Source organism: Manis pentadactyla, chromosome 4 (genome assembly GCF_030020395.1).
Source record: "Manis pentadactyla isolate mManPen7 chromosome 4, mManPen7.hap1, whole genome shotgun sequence".
Taxonomy (NCBI): domain Eukaryota; kingdom Metazoa; phylum Chordata; class Mammalia; order Pholidota; family Manidae; genus Manis; species Manis pentadactyla.
The window spans coordinates 177,414,353-177,436,252 of NC_080022.1; the positions used below are offsets into that span (position 1 = coordinate 177,414,353).

Consider the following 21,900-nt stretch of genomic DNA (forward strand, 5'->3'; position numbering starts at 1 on the left):
CTCCTAAATAATCAATGGATCAATGACCAAATCAAAATGGAGATCCAGCAATATATGGAAACAAATGACAACAACAACACTAAGCCCCAACTTCTGTGGGACACAGCAAAAGCAGTCTTAAGAGGAAAGTATATAGCAATCCAAGCATATTTAAAAAAGGAAGAGCAATCCCAAATGAATGGTGTAATGTCACAATTATCGAAATTGGAAAAAGAAGAACAGATGAGGCCTAAGGTCAGCAGAAGGAGGGACATAATAAAGATCAGAGAAGAAATAAATAAAATTGAGAAGAATAAAACAATAGCAAAAATCAATGAAACCAAGAGCTGGTTCTTTGAGAAAATAAACAAAATAGATAAGCCTCTAGCCAGACTTATTAAGAAGAAAAGAGAGTCAACACAAATCAACAGTATCAGAAACGAGAAAGGAAAAATCACGACGGACCCCACGGAAATGCAAAGAATTATTGGAGAATACTATGAAAACCTATATGCTAACAAGCTGGGAAACCTAGGAGAAATGGACAACTTCCTAGAAAAATACAACCTTCCAAGATTGACCCAGGAAGAAACAGAAAATCTAAACAGACCAATTACCAGCAACGAAATTGAAGCAGTAATCAAAAAACTACCAAAGAACAAAATCCCTGGGCCAGATGGATTTACCTCGGAATTTTATCAGACATACAGGGAAGACATAATACCCATTCTCCTTAAAGTCTTCCAAAAAATAGAGGAGGAGGGGATACTCCCAAACTCATTCTATGAAGCTAACATCACCCTAATACCAAAACCAGGTAAAGACCCCACCAAAAAAGAAAACTACAGACCAATATCCCTGATGAACGTAGATGCAAAAATACTCAACAAAATATTAGCAAACCGAATTCAAAAATACATCCAAAGGATCATACACCATGACCAAGTGGGATTCATCCCAGGCATGCAAGGATGGTACAACATTCGAAAGTCCATCAACATCATCCACCACATCAACGAAAAGAAAGACAAAAACCACATGATCATCTCCATAGATGCTGAAAAAGCATTTGACAAAGTTCAACATCCATTCATGTTAAAAACTCTCAGCAAAATGGGAATAGAGGGCAAGTACCTCAACATAATAAAGGCCATCTATGATAAACCCACAGCCAACATTATATTGAACAGCGAGAAGCTGAAAGCATTTCCTCTGAGATCAGGAACTAGACAGGGATGCCCACTCTCTCCACTGTTATTTAACATAGTACTGGAGGTCCTAGCTACGGCAATCAGACAAAATAAAGAAATACAAGGAATCCAGACTGGTAAAGAAGAAGTCAAACTGTCACTATTTGCAGATGACATGATACTGTACATAAAAAACCCTAAAGACTCCACCCCAAAACTACTAGAACTGATATCGGAATACAGCAAAGTTGCAGGATACAAAATCAACACACAGAAATCTGTGGCTTTCCTATATACTAACAATGAACCAACAGAAAGAGAAATCAGGAAAACAACTCCATTCACAATTGCATCAAAAAAAATAAAATACCTAGGAATAAACCTAACCAAAGAAGTGAAAGACTTATACTCTGAAAACTACAAGTCACTCTTAAGAGAAATTAAAGGGGACACTAACAGATGGAAACTCATCCCATGCTCGTGGCTAGGAAGAATTAATATCGTCAAAATGGCCATCCTGCCCAAAGCTATATACAGATTTGATGCAATCCCTATGAAACTACCAGCAACATTCTTCAATGAACTGGAACAAATAATTCAAAAATTCATATGGAAACACCAAAGACCCCGAATAGCCAAAGCAATCCTGAGAAAGAAGAATAAAGTAGGGGGGATCTCACTCCCCAACTTCAAGCTCTACTATAAAGCCATAGTAATCAAGACAATTTGGTACTGGCACAAGAGCAGAGCCACAGACCAATGGAACAGACTAGAGAATCCAGACATTAACCCAGACATATATGGGCAATTAATATTTGATAAAGGAGCCATGGACATACAATGGCGAAATGACAGTCTCTTCAACAGGTGGTGCTGGCAAAACTGGACAGCTACATGTAGGAGAATGAAACTGGACCATTGTCTAACCCCATATACAAAAGTAAACTCAAAATGGATCAAAGACCTGAATGTAAGTCATGAAACCATTAAAGTCTTGGAAGAAAACATGAGCAAAAACCTCTTAGACATAAACATGAGTGACCTCTTCTTGAACATATCTCCCTGGGCAAGGAAAACAACAGCAAAAATGAGTAAGTGGGACTATATTAAGCTGAAAAGCTTCTGTACAGCAAAAGACACTATCAATAGAATAAAAAGGATCCCTACAGTATGGGAGAATATATTTGAAAATGACACATCCGATAAAGGCTTGACGTCCAGAATATATAAAGAGCTCACATGCCTCAACAAACAAAAAACAAATAACCCAATTAAAAAATGGGCAGAGGAACTGAACAGACAGTTCTCCAAAAAAGAAATACAGATGGCCAACAGACACATGAAAAGATGCTCCACATCGCTAATTATCAGAGAAATGCAAATTAAAACTACAATGAGGTATCACCTCACACCAGTAAGGATGGCTGCCATCCAAAAGACGAACAACAACAAATGTTGGCGAGGCTGTGGAGAAAGGGGAACCCTCCTACACTGCTGGTGGGAATGTAAGTTAGTTCAACCATTGTGGAAAGCAGTATGGAGGTACATCAAAATGCTCAAAACAGACTTACCATTTGACCCAGGAATTCCACTCCTAGGAATTTACCCTAAGAACGCAGCAATCAAGTTTGAGAAAGACAGATGCACCCCTATGTTTATTGCAGCACTATTTACAATAGCCAAGAATTGGAAGCAACCTAAATGTCCATCAATAGATGAATGGATGAAGAAGATGTGGTACATATACACAATGGAATACTACTCAGCCATAAGAAAAGGGCAAATGCAATCATTTGCAGCAACATGGATGGAGCTGGAGGGTATTATGCTCAGTGAAACAAGCCAAGCAGAGAAAGAGAAATACCAAATGATTTCACTTATCTGTGGAATATAAGAACAAAGGAAAAACTGAAGGAACAAAACAGCAGCAGAATCACAGAACTCAAGAATGGACTAACAGGTACCAAAGGGAAAGGGACTGGGGAGGATGGGTGGGTAGGGAGGGATAAGGGGGGGAGAAGTAGGGGGGTATTAAGATTAACATGCATGGGGGGGTAGGAGAAAAGGGAGGGCTGTACAAAACAGAGAAGGCAAGTAGTGATTCTACAACATTTTGCTATGCTGATGGACAGTGACTGTAAAGGGGTTTATAGGGGAGACCTGGTATAGGGGAGAGCCTAGTAAACATAATATTCATCATGTAAGTGTAGATTAGTGATACCAAAAACAAAGGAAAAAAAAAAAAGGGCAGTTCCTGTGTGGTAACCTCCAACGAGTTCTACACAAGGGTATAAAGGGCATATAAAAGTGTAGGCAAAGGGTCTGTTTGTGTTTTTACAGAGGATCAAAGCCTAATTGGGCTACCCCGAAAATGAACTAAGATACGATATGAAAAAGAACTTCCAACATCTGCACTCTCTGGAAGACTCATGCCAGAAGATGATCATCAAAAAACCCCAACAAAGATCCACGCACTGCTACAGCTGTAGATGCACTCATCCCACCAGTTCCTGGACTTGCCATGGGAATGAGGAAGGAGATATCTAAGCTGGCCTGTGCATACAGTAAAACAACAAATTTGACTGGATCTATACTGTTGGAACTCAACCAAGAATTTGGAGAAGTGCAAATTGTAGCGCTCCAAACTCTTACAACTACAGACTATTTACTGTTAAAAGAACATATGGCATGTGAACAGTCCCCAGGAATGGGTTGTTTTAATTTGTCTGATTTCTCTCAGACTGTTCAAGCTCAGTTGGACAATATCCACCATATCATAGATAAGTTTTCACAAATGCCTAAGGTGCCTAACTGGTTTTCTTGGTTTCACTGGAGATGGCTGGTAATTACAGATATGCTTTGGTTATGTAACTATACTCCTATTATGTTAATGTGTGTGCGCAATTTAAGTAGTAGCTTAAAACCTATACATGCTGAAGTTACTCTACAAGAAGATATGTCAAAGAAATAATCAATCTTCCCATGTTTTCTTCTGCCTGCTACTTCTATAGCTTTTCTTCTTCCTTCCTAATTACAACCCTTAAATAGAATTCATGCCTCATATCAAATTTACCGAGTATCATAATTCTTCCAAGTGGTAAAGATACCTCAAGACAAATGCTGGGCATAGAAGCCACAGGGCATAAATATGCAAAGAAGTAAAAAGCTAACCTTTTCAAACAATAAGGCTTCTCTCTCACTTACCAACTTCACATTTCCCTGTATGGCCCCGGAAGATGACTGGTTAGCCAGAGACGGGTAAGATTCCTCAAGGGAGGAACAACCTAAGACAGGCACAGTCGCAGGGGGCCATCAGGTGTGAAAATGGGGATCAGCAGAGGTGAGGCTTAGAACCTCCCCCCTCATGTTCTGAGAGAAATCTTCTGCATACGTGGATGTTTTATTGCCCTGGTCTAGCTTGGATTAACACATAGTCTACAGGCACACACCTGATCATCTACATGTGCTCTCTTACAACACTAAACTATGTTTTCTACCTTTATCTTGTATCTACCTACCACTTCAGCATTTTATTAAAAATAATAATAATAAAGAGAGAAATGTGGTATCCACATATAAATCAAGTATAAAAACCAAATGAGTATTCATATTTGAACTGACTGTTTAGAGTTCATAATGCATGAGCAAAACCGAAAGTTTCTGTGATGACTGCCCTTGTACTGTTCACTATGTAACTTATTCATTATGTAAGAATTTGTTCTACATGTAAGAACTTGTTTGTTATGCCTCAGAAGATTGGAGACTGATGAAAATTAGGCTTGGGGTGGATTAATGATTGTGCATTGAGCATTGACTCCCCTATACAGAATTTTATTGTCGTTAACAACCATTTGATCAATAAATATGAGAGATGCCCTCACAAAAAAAAAACAAAAAACAAAACAAAAAAAAAGGACAGACTTCCAATGGTAAAATAAGTAAGTAACCGGGATGTAATGTATAGCATAAGGAATAAAGTCAAGATATTGTAACAGCTTGGTAGGGTGATAGCTGGAACCTAGAATTATGTATATAAATGTTTTACCACTGTGTTGTACACTTGAAACTAATGTAATGTAATACTGTGTGTCAACTACCCTTCAATAAAAAATAATTATTAAAAAAAAAAAAAAACTGGCTCAGATGACCTGTCATCTAGAAAGATGCCTGTGAGTACACTCCATGCCCCCCTCTTCCTACCTGTGTGACCCCAGCTCCTTGAAGGAGCATTTATGGTCACATTCCTGCGTGGGTTCAGAGGGATCTGGCTGTTCCTCTCTCCCTTTCCCCACTGGACACTGATTTCTTCAAGGAACGGGACAGGATTCTATTTCTCACCCAGGTGCTTAATAAAATGTCTGCTGAATGAATAAAGGGTGAATAGAGGAGTGAACGAATGAAAACATGTGCCTCTGCATGGTCCTTTCCCCCAGACTGCAGACTCCTACATATCCTGCATGACACCACCTCTGGGAAGCCTTCCCTGCCTTCCTCAGGCTGACAGAGGCCAGACTTTTCTGGAATCGAGAGCACTGAGGCAAGTTTCTCTTAACCAAGGATTCCAGCAGAGCCCCACCCACTTAGGAGCCACCCAAGGGCAGGTCTCACCCTATTCAACTTGGTAGCCAGAGACCCCGGGTGAGAACACGTCAGGCCTCTGCTCCAAGCTGCCCAGCATCTCCTCCCTCCATGTAAAAGGCCAAGTCCTTACTGGTGGCCGCAGTCCCCTCTGACCCACATCTCCTGCTCCTTCCTCCAGCCACTCGGGCCTCAAGTGGGCATCAGACGGGCTTGCTTAAGGCCATGACACTTGCTGTTCCCTCTGCCCAACACACTTGTCCCTGAGACCTCCACAAAGCTCGCCTCCTCACCTCCAGGCCTGCTCAAACGTCCCCTCCCAGCAAGGCCCTCCCTAGCCACCCAACATGCCAGCACTCCCCTGACACCCTTGATTTTTCTTGCTTATTGTCTATCTCCATATAATCATCACATGAGCTGTCTGTTTTATTTGCTGCTGTGAAGGGATGTTTCTCCACCACCTAGAACACTGCTTGGTAAACAGCAGGCACTCAGTAAATGTTTGCTGAGTGAATGGATGGATCTTTGGGTGCCCAGGACTCGGCCTGGGGTCTGGTTTTTAAATTCTCACCGAGTACTTGCTGGATTTGCGTAGAGACTCAGACAACTGGTGGGGCACTGGGGGCGGGCGGGGCGGGATGAGCTCTCGTGGTGTGCGTCCCCCCTGGCAGGGACATGAAGACAGGCCTCTCAGGTCAGTCCTCCTGCCTGCGGACTCCTACACATCCCGCAAGACACAGAGCGATTGTTTCAGTGAAGCAAGGCCATTATTTGCCCGCAGGCCAGATGCTCCTCACCTGAAACACCCCAAGCTTCTGCTTCCCTTTGGACAGTGGACTGGGCTCGGCAGGGGCCTGGGCTCAGGGCTGCATTTCTGTAAGGCCGAGGCTGTATGAGGGGAGACAGGCACTCAGCTCACTGCCAGCACAGACTCCCAGTCCTGTAGCCAGCGCAGCCCTTGGGGTAGCCTCACCCCAGCAGGCAAGTCCAAGCCAAACTCCATCTGCGCTGCTCAACCATCTCAGAACCCACCTCCCCAAGGGGCTGTGGGGTTCCACGAGAGATCACAGGCCAAGAGTCACGAGAGGGAGGCCTCCTCTTTCGGAACAGCTCTGAAGCCTGGACGTTGCTGATAAAGGACTGTCTCTTTCCACTAGCTGGTCAAATGGCGTTCCCACAGGGCTGGATGCAAAAGAATCGCTGTCTGAATGAATAAATGAATGAATCATTGAGTCCTCGGAACTTAGCACAGGCTGCACACATTCCCAACAATATTTATTGGATTGACTAGAACCGAAGAAAGCACAGGCCGGCAGGTGCAGACTGATGGGGCCAGGTGAGGGCTGATAACAGACCACCTGAGGAATCTTTGTCACTACAGACTTGTATTTGTCTGTTTTTAATCTTGATTGAGGACAATACACGGAAAGTAATCTTGTGCGCAGCTCGATGAACACACGCCTTCCCTCGTGTAGCTACCATCCAGATGGAGACCTAGATCACGCTCACACTCCCGGAGGCTCCCCCTGGCCCCGCCCACGCAGTCCTCCACCAAGGGGAGCCACGTTGCTGACTGCCATCCCCCTAGATTAGTTTTGCCTGCGTTTGAACTCGATATGAATGGAAGCAAACAGTACGATCAGGCTCTGCTTTTCTGTATGCTTTCTGTGAGCCTGGAGTCACCACGTGAATGCCAACAATTGGAATCTGGGTGTGAGAGTGTGCTGGCAGGTGGCATCCCCTGCAAAACGTGGGTTCCGGGGGTTCGAAGTGCAGTTAATGTCTCCTTAAATGAGCTGTCTTGAGCAGAATGATTTTCACCTTTTTTGCTGAGAGCACCCCAGCTCAAGAGCCACCCTCAGTCTGACAGCAGAAGCTTCCTTCTCCAGCCTGCATGAGTCAGACCCGGGCCTGGTGTCATGTGTTGCTCTGGTCACGACGCTATGCCCATTTCCCATTTCCTGCAAGAAGCCTGCCGTGCCAGCCCGGCTCACAGCTGGCGTCTGGCTGGGCTGCACCTGTGGGGTGGGTCTGCTCTTTCTTCACATCTAACACCCCCACCTGCCGTAGCATCAGGGGCCTGCACTGTGGCCCCTGGGCCCCTGGAGTCACTGTGGGCAGTTTGGGGTGTTTACAGGACACTGAGCCACCCCACAGCCTCTTCTCAGGGCATTCAGGCTTCTTTTCCTCCCCGACACGCAGCACGCATGGGGCCGGAGCAAGAGCTGAGAATGGGCTTTGGAGTGAGACCTGGCTTGCGTCCCGGGCGGTGAGCCTGCCTCAGTATCCCTCGGTTGTGCTGTAAGGATGAAATGAGCTGAAGTGCTGGCACATAGGAGAGTCTCAGAAGTCGTAGCTGCTGCTGCTGCAGCTCAGCAGGACAGCTCGGTAATGAAGAGGATGGAATCTGAAGCTGAACAGCTGGGGTGTGAACCCGCTTTCACCGCTTGTTTAGCTCTGGGCCCTGGGCCGGTTACTTAACCTCTCTGGACCTCCGTTACCCCATCTGTACAATGGAAGCAAAGTACCTACCTGGCCGAGGATTAACTAAGTCAATATATATAAAGTTCCTGGGACAGTTCCTGGCATGTAGTAAGGGCCATGTCAGTATTAGCTCTCTTAATTTTAATATACCTGATTAACTAATAGTTATTATATAATTAAATAATATTAAATTAGAGTTGTTATAATGATAAGATGAGATAACATATGGGAAGTTCTTGAGACAACACACATAGTGCTTGGTACACAGTCGGTGCTCACTAGATATCAGCCCTAATTTTTTTTTAGTATTTGTAATTTGGATCCTACATGGAGAAGTGAGCAGGACAGTGCGGGAAGGAGAGGTAGGCAGGGTCGACGGAGCAGTGCGGGGCCAGCCTGCGCGCATCCTTCTGCTTGTGGGCCACTCAACGCCCACCTTTGACGAGGGTGGAGGGTCTCCTGAGGGTCTTTGGGCCCCAGCACCGCGCAGAGCATTTTGCTCCAGCCAGCAGACGGTGAGAAACAGTCAGAGAAAGCAACCAGGTTTAAGAAGAAAAAAACAAAACAGACAAGAAGTAAATTTCCTTTGCAGTCCTGCTCTGGAGATGGATATAAACTCCACTTCCGAGAATATGAAGGGCTTTTAAGGGCCGAAGATGAGTGTTTGTTTGCAGCTTCAGGAAAGACTGAAGAAGAGGGAAGAGACATTACCATTTTAGAGGTGCAGCAATTTTGATGAGAATTGAGGAATAAAATTTTAGAGTCTAAAGGTTGGACATCAAGGCTGCAGACTGCTGCTCTCGGGACCCCACCGTCTGCTTTTCTACGCAGTCACTGCACTTGTACCTTAATGGCTAAAAGCAGCATTAACAAGCACCTGGCAGCCAGGACCCAGGGAAGCTAATACCCCAGCATCGACTGGTGCCTGGACGTTCGACTGACTCACTGACACGAAGAGCAAGACAGCGTTACAGGGCGTTACCTCAGTATTCACCCTGCAGAGGTTTTTCTAAAGAATTTACACAAATGGAATTGGCAATGGAAACATTTTCAAAGAGAAGAACCTTTTATTGTGATGCTTGAGGATTTGTTTTGGTGCGACGGAGCATGCTCAAACTTGCCACCGGGAAATTTTTCGGGAGAAAAAGAAAGCATCTTCCATTCAAACTTCATTGGATTCATATTTTAAGAAACCTTGGCTAGTGTGGCTCAGGCAGGAAAATTCCCCCAAAGGAACATTCTGTGACATGGCTTTTATATTAAGTACCTCATTTTACATATGTGATAAAAGCCTGTGAGGGCATACATCTGGGTTTTATTTTCTTTTCGCTTACTTTTGTGGTCAGTTTGGGTGCTTTGATTGTACAAGATGGATTTCGAGGAATGGAAACCTACTGCTTAAATCGTGCTTATGGGAAATAAAGATTCAATGGTGGATGGTTCACAGAGACTTATCCAGGAATCAATTTGGTTATAAGTCAGGGGTGGCCAGTAATAAAACACTGACAAAAGGTGCCTGGGTGTGATGCCAGGGACTGTGTTCCTAGATTCATTTAAGAATAAAGAGAACAAACTCCATCAGTGTTGAATGAATATACATATCCATTCATCTAAGGACTGGAGACTGGCCCTGGTGCTTTTTAAATGTAAATATCAGGTTTATATATATATATATATATTTTTTTTCTCCCCTCCGAAATAATAGAACATTTGAAAAAGATAGAAGGAGGAGATAATAAATCACTTATAGTTCCCATGACCACCATTGTAACATTTCAGTTCATTTCCTTCCAATATTTTTGTCTGGACTCCTAGGACAGCCATAGGCGTCTCTACATCTCTGGTGCCACATGACCTTTAGAGGTTCCACATCTGTGAGTTTTTGACTCACTCAATTTGCTGTGTAATAGAATTCTCCCCATGTTTAATAACCCTCCTAATTATCAGAGAGTTAAATAACACATTTTTTTAAAAGTCGAGGAACTGCTTCAAGAAATTTAAAAAACTGCCTTGAACAGGAAGTCGGAGCAGGCTTGTGGGATTTAAATATGGCAGACTAGAAGGAAGATGGGGAGAAATACAAGAAAGAAAGAAAGGGAAGACGCGGTGGAGTGCTGGGGGATGGTAAGTAAATGATTTGGGTTGCAGAGGATGCTCAAGAAGGGGGACCTCAGTTGGCCAGGTGGGTATGGTGATGGTGGGGACAGCGGGAGAGGTGGCAACTCAAACAAGGACCCTGGGACACATCAAAAACGGCCACTGAGAGGAAAGAGGGGCTGAGCAGTGCAAAGGTGGGACACAGGCCAGGGACCAGCAGGAAACCCCCTGAGAGACTGAGCCTCAGGGCCACAGGCCACGGGCCACAAGTGGCCGCCAAGGTGGAAGAAGGGAGACCCTCCAAACGGTTAAGCAAATGGGGTCTCTCCACCCACCAGGCATCTGGCCTTGACTCACAGGCAGGAATCAGTGGGCAGAAAGACAACAAAAGCTATTTTTCATGCAGGAGGAGGTGGACATCAGGAAAAATCAGAGCCCCTTTGTATGACATGCCAAACTGCTGAAGCGAGAAAATGTCTTGGGTGCGGGCTCAGATGCGAGCCGGGAACAGCACGCTCGCCCAGGGGAATCCGCCGTCAATGTGCGCTTGTTATCGGGGCTTTTCAGAGCAAGGGCCGGAAGCGAGCGAGGGGCATCCTCCCCCCTCCACGCGGCGAAGATGAGCTGGTGACGCGGCCTTGGCTGGACTGTCCGGCCCCTGGAAGGGAGCCTGGGTGTCCTGAAATGTCCTCGGGGAGTCTTGGGGATCTGTTCTTTTCCGTGCTTGCTGTTTGGGCTGGAGGCTGGGGGCTCACCAAAGACTCCCTCCTCCCAGACCCAGCTTCACTGTGGGACCCCTTCCCATTGCCCCACGTGCAGGGCATTCTTCGGGTTAGCAAATGAGAGCAACTAGCAGGCAATGGACACTATTCCAGCCTCAAGCCAAGCACAGACATCCCATCTTGGGCCCAGCCAGCAGGTCTGCACAGAGGGTGTTGCTAACATCCCCGTTTTGCAGAGAAAGCAACTGAGGCTCAAAGGAGGTGGAACGACTGGCTGAGGTCCCACAGCTAGTAGGAGGCAGAGCCTGCCACCAACCCCAACTCACTCCAGCATCTATGCCCTCCACCACCACATCCTACTTCCTCTCTAAGAGGCTCCTCATAAGAGCTGCTCTGCATTTCAAGTCTATGGGGAGGCAGATGTACACAGAACCCTCATCCATTCTCCAATTTAACCTCCTGACGACCCTCTGAGACAGGTCTTATCAGAGCCCCCAGAAGACGCCCTGACAGCCAGCTGGGTGCTGATGCTCTCCACACCCTGTGCTCTCTTGGGCTGCCCATCTATTCTCCTGCAGGTTCTCTGGAAACTGAGAGCAAGTTCCCTGAGGGCCTTCTATACCCACAGTGCCCTGCACGAAGCCAGGCTCTCAGCAGGCACCCCACAGATGCTTACCAGTGGCAGAGTTGTAAGTAACACTGCTCTTTAAGGCAGTCCTGGTCTTGAGCGGTGCTGTGGGGGCCCATGGGAAAAATGAGAGGGAAGGATGTCAGCTCTAGCACCCACCTCTGTTCCCCAGCCCAGCTGCCAATTTCTATGCAACTTTGGGACCCTCCAGGGCCAGCTTCCCTGTCCCCCTCTTCTAATCAAAGTCATTTCCCAGGGCAGAACAGAACACCCAGGAGTAGCTACATAATTTGCAGGATCCACTGCAAAATGAAAATGCAGATCCTCTTGTTCAAAAAATGATTAAGTTTCAAAAAGGTAACAGCAGAGCATTAAACGCATAAGGTCCAAGTGCACAGGTCTCAGGCCCGTGAACATAGCCCTGGTGACAAGAGTTGCATTATATCCTTTGCACAAGGCAGTCCTGATTTTAAATTTTTTCAATCTCCTGCCTCCCCCTGCCACCTCCTCAAAATGCCAGCATTTCAGGATCTCACTAACATCTCCTGTATTACCTCTTATACCTTCCACAAGAACAGAAAATCTGTCACCTGCTCTTTTACCTAGGGTTTTGGTCCAGAAAATAGAAATGCCACCATGCCATTTGTCCCATGGGGGAAGTGAAGCCACTGGGGTTCAACATTCATAGCCTGACATCTGATCATGAGCAGAAGTTGCTCCATCCATCCTCTCAGCAGGTGACTCCCACACCTGTGTCCCCAGGCCAGCCCTGACACACCCCTGCAGAGAGGGGCGGGTCCCAGCCCTGTGTTCTCAGCCCATCTGAGGCTGAGGTCTCCTGTCCCCTTCCCAACCCCCAGACCACTCCACCTCGGTTATGCGTCTTGGGAATGGCCCTGCTGTCGGGGGCTAGCTCTCATTACATCCCCATTTTACAGATGAGAAAACCAAGCCTCAGAGAAGCTAGAGCCACAGAGCCCATATAGGGGAGGGCAGGATTCAAATGCAGGTTCTTCGAGCCCCTCCCCACCCGTGTTATTAGCCACCACACGGATGGTAACCACCTTCCCTGACTCTCTTCTGGACAGTGAGAGCTCGTGGTGGGGGACGTCACAGAAGCGTGTACAGCTTCACAGACCTGGGAGTGAGCCTGACTGTCACAAGTGAGATGCGGCCCCACTGAAAGGAGTGACATTATCTCATTTGTAAGATCTGTCTGGCTGCGTGTGAAGGGCTCGCGTGGGAGGGCCCGCAAGGAGGAGAGCGGGTCAGGACACCACTGGGGGCATCGGGCAAGAGATGGCAGGCTGGAGCAGGGCGGGAGCGGGGAGGGCTGCACTGCATCCAGCGGGGACGTCACAGGAAAGGGGTTTTTATCTTGTCTCTGCGGTGGCCAGCCCCGTGCTGGGCGCAGAGCAGGCTCTCGGTGTTTGCCGGGTGGGGGGCCTGATGACCGACTGGGTGGGAGAGGGAGCAGGGTGATTCTCTCGGGCTGGCACCATACTAGCCAGCAGCAGCCCAGCTGATGTGGAGGCTCCCGCCACCGTGAGGGCCTTGCTGACCTGTCAGGTGGGAGGAGGCCCAGGCGACAGTGTTTCCAAGAAAATGAGCCCCAAGTCCTGCGTCCTCTGCAGCGCCTCGGTGGGAGCAGCCGCTGCCCTTTTCCCTCAGTGGGATGGGGTGGGGGTGGGGGTGGGGGTGGGGAGGGGGGAAGATGGAGGGAGGACGGCAGGAGGACAGGGGGAGAGCGGACGCAAGGATGGAAAGAAGGACAGCTATCGTCTGACAGCCGGGCAAACCAAGGCTCTAGGAGGTGATTGTCCAGATCGTCAGTGGCAGAACCGAGATGAGGCCACAGGTCTCCTGACTCCCATCAGGACTTCTACACTCCTGCACCCTGCCCTCCCTCATCACAGCTGCAGCTTCAGTGCCTGCCAGGAAATGGGATGCGGGCGAGGCCCGGTGGCTGCCGTCACCACCCGCGCTGCCTCAGGTTCTGATTCCTACCGTTCACAGAAGCCATTCAGAGCAGGTCTGCCTCTCCGAGGTGCTGCCATGCTTTCCACTGGCCTGAGCATCCCCGGGAAGGCTCAGCTTCTCCCATTCCCAGACCCTCGAGGCCAGTGAGCCGACTGCAGGCCTTGCAGGCCGCAAAGGCTGAGTGACTTACTCCTCCGGGGAAATGTCCAAGGTTCAGGCTACAAGGACATGGGGAGAAGGCTGTCCCACCCTGAATATCTTCAACAATGATGCCTCTATTTCACAATGAAGGAGCTAGAGTTCAGAGACGTTTGGTAATTTGTCTGGAGACACACAGCCGACAAGCAGCAGCGTCTGAACTCACACCCAGGTCTGTGTGACTTCAGTGTGGCCCATCTGACGCTGCCACATCCATGTGGACTAAGGGGAGTTGGAAAGAGTGAGCTAGGACGAGTATGCAGCCCCCGCCTGTCTCCCTGGGGCCACGATGGGACAGCGATGCTGACGGCTGCTGAGCCAGGGAGGTTGACCATTTTTAGTTTATTCAGTTTTTCTCTCAGGCTCCAGAGCCGGGCTTAAGTCAAGAATTTCCCTTTGGCCTTCCACACTCTCCTAGAAGGGGCGATGGCACAGCACAGTGACAGTAGGGGCGGACCCTGCTTCCGGGTCTGCAATCCTCGGAGATGGGGGTGGGGCAAGAGCAGCCCCGCTGAAAATCCGAAGCCCTCGCAGGCCTCTGCACAGTGAAGACCTCTGGCTGGGGGACATACTCTCCCTTGAGGAACCCAAGGAAGGAGCTGGGGTAGGCTTTATGGAGGAGGCTGGCTTGAAGGATGGATAGAAATCTGGGGTGGGGGTAGAAGTGGGGGTGGTGGAGAGATCCTGATGTTCTGGGGGGGGCAAAAACAACCAGAGAACTCTCCTGACCCATCACACCTCTGATTCCAGCACCCAACAGCACGGCTGTCCGGCCGAGGTCCTGGCTCCGGGGAAGCTGGGAGTAGAAGGAGGCCAGGCCTGGCCAGGTGTGAAGTCACCTTCTGCTGTCCTCCCGCCAGCAGACAGCCTGGGGTTTTCGAGGGAGGTGCTGTCTGCTTTGCAAAGACCCTCGAGGTTGACTCCAACCCTGTTCTGACACTGCAGACACCAGGGAGCCCTTGACTGCAGAGCGGCAAGGATGTCTAGCCCCTGCCCAGACTGCCGAAGGCAACGACTGACCCTTGGGCCTCCCTCACAGTCCGTGTGCTGGGGTTTGGCAGCTGCGTTCCTCGCCTGGCCCCTGGCCGGCACTCACGAGCCTAGTAGGGTACAGAGGCCAGGGCAGTCCTGATTCCACCCAGTGCTCTCTGAACACACATTCAGTTCGGGGACCACCTACTCCGTAGGTATGTGCTGGGTATTTCACATTCGCTGCGTCATCCTATTTTCCAGACATGTGAACAATTCAGAGAGGTTAAGTAACCTTCTTGAAGCTACACAGCTATCTGGCAAAACGGATTTGAACTCATCTTCTCTCCCCCAAACCTGGTTTCTTCTCTGTACCCTGTGCTGCCTTTTAATGTGATAGAATATCCCTACAAGGAGACATGGAACACATTTCTTCCAGGCCTCTGTATCAGGGAGAAGTAGACTTCTCTTGAGCAATCATTTCCTTGGTTAAATGCACCTTACAGCTGGTCTGTGACCCTTATGTTTGGTCTGTTCTGTTCGTTTCAGCCCCCAGGAAGCTCAGAGATAAACGGTGGCCCACCTCTAGTAATGCCACTAGCCTCTGCAGTGGGCATTTTGTGTGCCAACCAGACTCAACCATCATCTTACTTTCCTACTTTTAATTTCTACCCCAGTCCATCTCCTGTTTTGTTATTTATTTTGTCCCTTTCTTCTTTCTATCTTTTTCGGTTGGAGGAAGAAGCGCCAAACAAAATAAAATTGTTTTGATGTGATTTTCACAGCTTTGAAGTTTTTCATATGAAGAAATTGATACGTTAGAAAAAAAAAGTCCTGCGTTGGGTACCAAGTCCTGACTTGCAGTTCAGAAAAGCTGGTGTCATGCAGCACTTCCCAGAGTGCCATGGGGGTAAAGGGCAAGAATTGTGGGGAGCTTGGAGGTGGATCTAGGCAGGGCTTGCCGAGCCTGTCCCTGGTCTCTTTGTGACGCCGTTCCCAGGAGCACTAGCCCAAGCACACGTGCCCACCCAGGAGAACGTCTTTGTTGCAGGGACAGGGGCTACTTCTGAGTGTATCACAGGTTAACTGTGATGATGGGGATGAGGCATTGCAGCAGGGGGAGGCCCAGAGGGAGTGAGTTCCCTTCCTTTGTCTGCATTTCTTGCTGCTTACCTCATGCTGTGGTGGCTGCTTGTTGTCCAGCCTTCACCCAGGTGCCCACCCAAGGGACAGCTGTGCTGACAGAGCCCTAACCAAGAGGCCCCACACCCACTTCTGCTCCCAGCTGCTCCCAGTGAGCTGTGTGACCTTGGGTAGGTCACTTTGCCTCTCTGGCCTTGAGTTTCCTTTGCTTGCAGAGTGTAAGGATTGGGCCACAGCAGCAGTTCTCACTCCCAGTGTGGACACAGGCTGGGGTGTCACAAGCAGGGTGAGCTGGGTCGCCTGCGTGTGCGACTTGTTATTTTTAAGAAAGGAATGCGACTGAGCACCATGCATGCCTCCAGTCACCTAAAGCAGGTGCCAGGTCATCCCATGAAGAGCTGCTCCTTCACTTTCATTCCAGGTGTTTCCCTGAAGGGGAACTGAATGGGGTTCCCACCAGCCACCAGGACCTGGCCTGCCCTGCTTCCCACCTAAACGAGGCTTCCACAGAGCAGTGGTTCTCCACAAGAGGGTGATTTTACTTCCCCACCCCACCCACCCAGGGGACATTTGGCAACGTCTGGAGATGCTTTTGGTTGTCACAACTTGGTGGCAGGGGATGCTCCTGACTTGCAGTGGGCAGAAGCCAGAGAGGTTCCTGAACACACTGTAACACAGGACAGTCCCCCCAGCAAAGAATGACCTGGCCCCAGATATCCATGGGGCCCAGGCCAAGAAGCCCTGGCCTGTTGTGAGGGGTGGTTTATGATGAACTCACAACCCTTGGCACTATTATGAATGATTGTGGTTCTCCGGAGTTATGCTCTCCAGAACTTTCTAGCACGACTTTTGTCTGTGGGGGCATTGAGTAGCAGTGTCAAAATCTGGGACCCCCACCCGCTCCCGCTCCTTGAGCACAGGCTTGAATTCCTCCCCGTTCCTGCTCCTGCCGGTCTTCCCCACTTGCACAAGGCACCCCTCTCTCACCAGCTGCCTTAGCCCCGGATCCAGGCGGCCATCCTGGATTCCTCACCCCTCCCTCCCTCCCTCCGTCCCCTTCTCCCCATCCCTGTCGCTGCCACACGCCAGGCCTCCAGGCTACATCCGCAAGGATGTCCACACCAGGCCTCCAGGCTACATCCGCAAGGACGTCCACACCTGTCGCCTGGAGGCCTCCCCTGCCTTCCAGAACCTCCATTTTCCACAAGCAGCCAGAGGATCTTCAAAAAACACAAATCCGATCACTTCATTCTCCTGCCCATCACCCCTCAAAATCACTGACCTGTCCTGCTATAAAGCAGGCCCCTGACCCTGACCTCAAAGCGCCCCCAGCCCCTCTGGCGATGGAGCCCCGCCCACCTCCTCCTCCGCCTGCTGTCTCTCCCCTCCATCCTTCACCAGGGTCTTTCTGGCCTCAGGGGGTCTTTTTCTCTTCCTGGAGGGTGTCTTCCTCCAGTCCTTCTGACCTCTCCCAGCACACCCCCAGCCACTTCTGCCACAACACTCACTAGCCCTGGAAGTGTCAGCTACCCCACTACACTGCTGGCTCCAGGAGAGCACAGACGTGTCTGTCCTGCCCACTGCTGGGATTCAGAGGCTCACACACCTGACACAGAGCAGGTACTCAGCAAGCATTTATTGAATGAATGGATGGGTGAATGAATGAGTGAATAGAAGTGTGCCCCCCAGATGGGTGACTTATATCCCTTATAAGTGTGTCTTAGCAGAACAAAAGCTGACAGCCACTGAATTAGTTGTAAAGGTTCTCCTATTGGGAGGCACCCCCACCCCCCTGCCCCGCCGTCCTCCTGCAAGCCCACACTGAGGCCACTCTGAACCTGGTTCAACCTGGAAGCTGTGGCAGGGACTCTCTGGGGCGTGTGTCGCAGAAAGTCAGAGGTGGAAGGAATATTCCAGAACAGCCAGATCTGATACCTGAGGTCTCTTTCAACCCTGTGCTTCTAGGACTACGTTCTGGAAATCCCAAGATTCTCATCTGTCTGAGGAGACTGACACAGGAGCTTTATGTTAAAGAGCTTCTGGTTTTCTACCAAGCCTTTCTGAAGTCCCTCCAAGGCCAGCTCTGTAGTGAGGCCATTAAATCAGACGCAGGGCTGGGGTCCACCAAGATCCCCAGCTTCGCCTCACTAAGTCAGCTGGCTTCAGTTAAAAGGAGCTGATTTATATATATATATATATATATATATATATATATATATATATATATATATATATATATGAAGAGAGAAATAAGTGAATAACAAGGAGGGTAAAGAGACAGAGCAGGGCATTAGGAAGGTAGACACGAGAAGGGACTGCCAGGACCCCTCCCTGAATGAGCAGGGACAGGAAGGGAGAACGCCCCTGTTACAGACTGAGTGTTTGTGTCCCCTGCCAAATTCATATGTTGAAGCTCAACCCCCAGGGACATCTGGAAGTGGGGCTTTGGGGAGGTGACTAGGTTTAGATGAGGTCATGAGGGAGGGGTCCTCATGATGGGATTAGTGCCCTCTTACGGGGAGACCAGAGAGGTGGCTCTCTGCTATGTGAGGGCACAGTGAGAGGGTAGCCATATGCAAGCCAGGAGGTGGGTGAGTGGGTGCTCACCAGGCACCGAGTCAGCTGGCACCTTGATCTGGGACTTGAACCTCCGGAACTATAAGAAAATAAATATCTGTTGTTTTAAGCCACCGAGTCTATCATATTTTGTTGCGGCAGCCTGAGCGGACTAGGACAATCCCCTTACCTGTCCCTGCCCACATCTGTGTGGTTCAAATGAGGGCCAACCCCTGGCTGACAGAAAGCCAGGCTCTCTGACCCAACTTCAGTTGAGATCTAGACAGTGGAAGGCACTCCTGATGCTCAGTCACTAAGGCCATCCTAAGCCTCATTTTCTACACCTAGAAAAGGCAGAGAACGAATATTTACCTTGAAGTGTTGGCAATTACACGAACTAATCTAACTCCTGCCCAAAGGTCTTCAGTAAGCGGTGACTGTTATTATCAACACTAGAGGCAGTGGAGGGCCGGGAGGTGACTGGCTGCTGCGCTCGGAGCTGTGGGGAGGGAGGCCTGCTCTGCACCGGACTGGACAGGCTGCCTGTGGTTGTTACAAGAGAAGATTGCAGGGTGCAGGACCAACAGTTTCTTTGGCTCCGTGTGTCCTGGTGTGAATAAAGCCTGGGCACACTGGTGTGAGGTGCTTCCCAGGTGAGGGAGGTGAGTGTGACCGGGGCACAGGTACATCACTCAGGGCTCAGAATGTCTCTGCACCCTTCCCTGCCAGTGTCCAGACAGAGCCGGCATGGAGTGGAGCCAGAGCGGGGCCACCCCTGGAATCAGGGGTGCCACTGTAAGGCTCTGACGGAGCTGGGGGTGTGCTGGGGGCAGTTTCATCTGTGGGGGACGTGGGAGGAGAGGGGGGCCACCAAGGCTGAGTTCTGCCTGGACTGTTTATTCTGGGCCCAGATCTCTCCTGACGGCAGCACAGTGACAGGCCCCTTGTGGCCCCCAGCAGCCCCAGGGGACACTCAGACACTGACAGTGGGCAGGGAGATTGGCGTGCTGACACAGGCTGCTGCCCTCTGAGCTCAGAGTTTTTCTTCCCCTTCTGCTGTTTACATGAAGTCTGCTGTCCCAAGCGCACACTGCATGCTCCCCCATGCTTGTTCACATCCCACAGCTTGCCTGATACCAAAATGCATTAGAGAGTGAACAAATAATCATTGGCGATACCTTTGGTCGAAAAGTCCACAAAGATTTATTACTCCTTTCCTGTGTCCCAGCCTTGGGCTGAGCATCACCAAAGAATGAGGTGGGGGGGTCTCAGGTCAGGAGGAGCAGATGGCTGATTGTGGTGGGGACAGGCTAGTCCAGAACATGGTGGAGGGACAGAGAAACAGAGACAGACTGAGAGACAGAGAGAGAGAGACAGAGACAGAGACAGAAACACAGACAGGGGCAAAGACAGAAATAGAGAAGAGAAAGAATGCGTTATGCAATGCGTGTATCAGTTGTACATTCTCAGTTCTAAATGCCTTCATGCTGCCACCGGCCCAACCTCAGAGCTGGGCTCCACTGGGTAGTCAAGTACTTGGTTCTATTTTTAATGGCAACCCAGAAGCTGTTTGGGAAAGGGCAGCATGACATGGTGGGAAAAGCTTTGTAGAGAGACAAAGGCTCAAATCTGGCCTGCAGCCTCCAGCCTGGGTGTCTCTGGGCAAGTGCCTTACCCTCTCTGAGCCTCTGATCCTTCAGCTGCAGATGGCGGGGGGGGGGGGAGCAGCTTCCTCTCAGGACCAGTGTGAGCATGCCATGGGCTAACATGCACAGGGCTCTGTGTGCTTGAGTATTTTGACAGCTGTCCAGTAAGTGTCAAATAGAGGCGAGACCAGGCTTTGGGGGACAGAAAGAGGCTGGGGCGATGCCAGCTCTGGTGAGGGTGGCACAGCAGTCTTCTGCACGTAGCCCTGCCAGACTGGGTGGATGCCTTACGTACACAGAGGGCTGGGCTCTCCTGGCCCAGCAACGTCATTTACAGGAAACAACAAGGACATTGAGCCCACTCTTCATGAGTCGCCAGTAAACCCTTCAGTCTGGCCGTCACGACCTGAGCTTTATTGGCTGCCTCCTGTAGTATTCCTTTAGTTTCAGCTCACAGATTTCATCTTTCCTTTTTTTTTTTTTCATGTAATGATTTGGTACTTTTCTAGAGAACAGGTGGAAATAATGTGTTTTACACACAAAAGCTGACATTGAGGTGACCACGCAGGAGGGAGTGGCCTGGGGTACGTGTGCTGGCAGGGCTCAGCCTGGACACTCGCTGGCAGGTGGGGGCATCATAGGTGTCAACAGCTGTCGGACTCTGCGATGTGCTTTTATGAGATAAGCTGGCGATTTCCACCCTGGTTGAGGGACTGTCAACAATGATCCTAGCTGCGACAAGGCATCCTGAACCAGCCCTCCCAGCCCTGGGTTAGACCCAGGCTGCTCCAACCCTTGCATGTGGCCTGGTTTGGCCTTAGGAACACCTGAGCCCTGAGGGATGACAGAGTCAGTCCAGTTCTTTTGGTGAGGTCCCCCAGATGGCAATTCCCCTCCCTCTGCCAGCGGAGCCAGCTGCCCAGATCAGCTTGGGGCTCTCTTGATGAACACTGAGTGCAAACGGCTCGAGGCAGTTGGCAAGATGCTAAGTGCAGCATCAATCCTCATTAGGATGAGGAATTAATGAAGGAGGCATTTGAGCCACTCTGCAGAGGCCAGGCTTGATGCTCTGGGGGAATTAACTCCAGTTTGCAGGAAGGTCTGGGGTCCACACATGTGTTTGCATGGTGACAGTGGCATGGCTTACTGTGCCACAAAGACAGCGCCCAGTGGAGCCTGTGAGGTAGAATGGGGGCATGCAACCCCCATTCTGTGTCTAACTCAGGTGCCGTGGCAGGTAGTGACGTGGGTACACTCTCCAGATGCGATGAGTAGGTGTTCGTGATCTGAGCAACTACACACCAGAAATGTTTTTCAAAAGAAAGGAGGGTGTGATCGTGGGCCCACTGATCCTTTGTGTGGCTGTTTCCCAAACTATTGATTGCATATTCCTGCTCCTCAAAGACTCCACTTAGCCCGGGCATTAAGCTCCAAATTGCAAAGGGCAAAGCAGCTGCGTTTGGGCAAGGATGTGGGGGACAGAGGTGGGCAGCTTTCCAGGTGAGAACAGGCATCGTCTAGCAGGGAGAGAAAGGATTGATAAATTCGACCTCGCTAAGCAGACTCGGCTTTATTTTACAAAGCCTCTTTTTAGGTGACAACGCTCGCGGCCAGAAAAAGGGCCATCTCTTTCGGAGCTCCCTACCAACCTCCACCAAGATCCAACCCGCTGAACTCTCAGCAGGGGTTGTAACTGCAGTAAGGAAGGTTAGGTGTGTGGGAGAACTTCC

General features: G+C 49.5%; 1 protein-coding gene across 1 annotated transcript in view; it reads right to left on the minus strand.

Moving 5' to 3' along the window:
- CACNG4 (calcium voltage-gated channel auxiliary subunit gamma 4) overlaps positions 1–21,900 on the minus strand; it is a 64,945-nt gene that overhangs the window by 41,598 nt on the left and 1,447 nt on the right. The window lies entirely within an intron of this gene.